The sequence below is a fragment of the Nycticebus coucang genome, chromosome 2 (assembly GCF_027406575.1).
Source record: "Nycticebus coucang isolate mNycCou1 chromosome 2, mNycCou1.pri, whole genome shotgun sequence".
In the NCBI taxonomy this organism is placed as follows: Eukaryota; Metazoa; Chordata; class Mammalia; order Primates; family Lorisidae; genus Nycticebus; species Nycticebus coucang.
In genome coordinates this window covers 9,767,064-9,770,661 of record NC_069781.1, presented here as the reverse complement: position 1 = coordinate 9,770,661, position 3,598 = coordinate 9,767,064, and the positions used below count along the sequence as shown (strand labels likewise).

At 46.5% G+C, this 3,598-nt stretch overlaps 1 non-coding gene across 1 annotated transcript; it reads left to right on the top strand.

Annotated features, from left to right (window-relative positions):
* Positions 1–2,064: 2,064 nt before the first annotated feature.
* On the top strand, positions 2,065–2,167 carry LOC128580034 (U6 spliceosomal RNA). Its single transcript, XR_008378395.1, has one exon. It is a non-coding gene; the product is annotated as a U6 spliceosomal RNA (small nuclear RNA).
* The last annotated feature ends 1,431 nt before the right edge of the window (positions 2,168–3,598 follow it).

The following is a 3,598-nucleotide window of genomic DNA, read 5'->3' as shown; positions in this document are numbered from 1 at the left end:
TACATTAGTCCACTAAAAGAAGCAATGTCCTGGTGCCTCGAGGCCACCCAGGCACCAAGCCCCTGAAATGTCCCCAAGGCAGATGTTTCCCAGGGTTTTTGTATGTACCCCTCCCCACCCCACCCCCGCTGCAGAATGCAGGCCGCCGCCTCCGTCAGCAGACCCCACTGCCCTCTGGTGGTGGCTGGACACAGCTGTGGAGGAAATTCCAACTCGTGCAGAGTGTGAACGGTACAGGACAGGGACCCTGAAGTCCGCTCGTCCCTGGACCCCTCATCTCAAACACTAGCACCCCACTTACCTCATGCATTGTGGGAGTGTTTTCAGTGCAGGGTCACCCTCAAGCCCCTTTTCTCCTCTCATTTCAAGAACTCCTGTGGCTCCTTTGCTGTGTCTCACCTGGGGCATCCCCAGCCTTCTACCCAGCTTGTCTGCGACAATGCTGGAAGCAAGGGTGATCTTTTTTTTTTGAGACTAAGTCTCACTCTGTTGCCCTGGGTAGAGTGCCATGGAGTCATCAGAGCAAAGGTGATCTTTTTCAATATTATTACTTTTGGCTGGACTCAGTTGCTCACCCCTGTAATCATAACACTGTGGGAGGCCAAGGCCAGTGGATCATCTGAGCTAAGGAGTTTGAGACCAGCCTGAGCAAGAATGAGACCCCATCTCTACTAAAATAGAAAAACTATCCAGGCATGTGGCGAGTGCCTATAGTCCCAACTACTTGGGAGGCTGAGGCAGAGGATCACTGAAGCCCAAAAGTTTGAGGTTGCTGTGAGCTATGATGTAACAGCATTCTACCCAGGGTGACAGAGTGAGACTGTCTCAAAAAAAAATTACTTGTTTGGGCGGCGCCTGTGGCTCAGTGAATAGGGCGCTGGCTCCATATACCGAGGGTGGTGGGTTCAAACCCAGCCCCGGCCAAACTGCAACAAAAAAATAGCCGGGCGTTGTGGCAGACGCCTGTAGTCCCAGCTACTAGGGAGGCTGAGGCAAGAGAATCATGTAAGCCCAAGAGCTGGAGGTTGCTGTGAGCCGTGTGATGCCACGGCACTCTACCGAGGGCAGTAAAGTGAGACTCTGTCTCTACAAAAAAAAAAAAATAATTACTTGTTTAAGTAGAAATTATACATAGTAAGGTGAAAAAATCTTACTTAAGTGTACAGCTTGATACATGTCTTTTTTTGTTGTTGTTTTGAGACAGAGTCTCACTTTGTTGCCCTCAGTAGAGTGCTATAGCATCACAGCTCACAGCAACCTCAAACTCTCAGGTTCAAGTGATTCTCTTGCCTCAGCCTCCAGAGTAGTTGGGATTACAGGCGCCCACCACAATGCTTGGCCATTTTTTTTGTTGTTGAGCAGGCCCCAGGCCAGGCTCAAACCTACCACCCCTGGTACATGTGGCCAGTGCTCTACCCACTGAGCTATGGGCACCAGGCCTTAATACATGTTTTTATATGTAAGCACCCAGGTAACACCCAACCACATGCAGATCCAGAACAGATCCAGCCCCAGACCTCACCTGGTCTTCCATGCTCCAAAGTCAACCGACATCCTGATCTCCATCACCACAGAGCAACATGGTCTGTGTTTAAACTTGAAATACATGAAGTTTGCATATAATACCCACTCACTATGCCTCACTCTTTACACTCAGCATCATACCTTTGAGGTTTGTCTGTGGTGTTGCATCTATTCATATATATATATATATTTTTTTTTTTTTTTTAGACAGAGCCTCAAGCTGTCACCCTGGGTAGAGTGCCGAGGCGTCACAGCTCACATCAACCTCCAACTCCTGGACTTAAGCGATTCTCTTTCCTCAGCCTCCCAAGTAGCTGGGACTATAGGTGCCCACCACAATGCCCGGCTATTTTTTGGTTGCAGTCATCATTGTTGTTTGGCAGGCCTGGGCTGGCTTTGAACCCGCCAGTTCTGGTGTATGTGGCTGGCGCCTTAGCCGCTTGAGCTACAAGCGCCGAGCCACACTGCCCTTTTTAATGGCTGAATTTGCTACCATTTATTCATTCTGCTATTTGGGGCTTTGAAAACAAATTGCTGTCTTTGCTTGGGCAGCAAATATGCTAAAATTGGAACGATACAGAGAAGGTTAGCATGGCCCCTGCTCAAGGAGGACAAGTCAATTCGTGAAGCATTCCATATTTAAAAAAAGAAAAAAAGAACAAAAGGCTGTGCACATTCTGGTCCAAGTCTTTTGGTTAACATGAACACTTGTTCTATTCGGAGTATGCCCAGAGGTTGAACTGCAGTGGGCTAGGCAGTTGCAGGGCTTGAGTGAATACTTCTGAATAGTTTTCCAAAATGGTTGCACCAATTTGAAGTACACCAGTAATGTGTGTAGAGTAACTTTTTTTTTTTTTTTTTTTTTGTAGAGACAGAGTCTCACTGTACCGCCCTCGGGTAGAGTGCCGTGGCATCACACGGCTCACAGCAACCTCTAACTCTTGGGCTTACGCGATTCTCTTGCCTCAGCCTCCCGAGAAGCTGGGACTACAGGCGCCCGCCACAACGCCCGGCTATTTTTTTTTTTTTATTGCAGTTTGGCCGGGGCTGGGTTTGAACCCGCCACCCTCGGCATATGGGGCCGGCGCCCTACTCACTGAGCCACAGGCGCCACCCTAGAGTAACTTTTTTAAAAACTTTTTTTTTTTTTGCAGTTTTTGGCCAGCGGTATATGGGGCCAGTGCCCCACTCTTTTGAGCCACAGGTGCCACCCTTAAAAAAGCTTTTAATTTGGAAAAATTTCAAATTTATAGAAAAGTTGCATGCATATAAATAGTACAAAGAGCACACTTGTATAACCTTTATTCAAAATAATTTAATAATTGATAGGCTGGGCATGGTGGCACATGCATGTAATCCTAGCACTCTGGGAGGCCGGGGGTGGTGGGGTGGATGGCTTGAGTTCACAAGTTTGAGACCATCCTAAGCAAGAGTGAGACCTCCAAATCTACTAAAAATGAAAAACTGAGACAAGAAGATCTCTTGAGCCCAAGAGTTTGAGGTTGCTGTGAGCTATGATGCCACAGCACTCTACCAAAGGTGACAGAGTGAGATTCTGTCTCAAAAAAAATTAATAATTTGTAATATGGAAATATATATATGCACACATACTATAAGCATATTAAATATGCTTCATATGTATTTGAAGTTTGTGTGCAATTTAAAATAGTTTAACATAGTAAATTGTACACAAACTTTATGGACACCCTGTGTATATTATAGTACACACACATACACACATTCATATGAATATACACATATTCATATATGCATAAGTATGTATGTATAAATTTTTTCTGAATCATTTGAGTATATATTTTATACAATATGGTTCTTTTTTTTTTTTTTTTTGTAGAGACAGAGTCTCACTGTACCGCCCTCGGGTAGAGTGCCGTGGCGTCACACGGCTCACAGCAACCTCTAACTCTTGGGCTTAGGCGATTCTCCTGCCTCAGCCTCCCGAGTAGCTGGGACTACAGGCGCCCGCCACAACGCCCGGCTATTTTTTTGTTGCAGTTTGGCCGGGGCTGGGTTTGAACCCGCCACCCTCGGCATATGGGGCTGGCGCCCCACT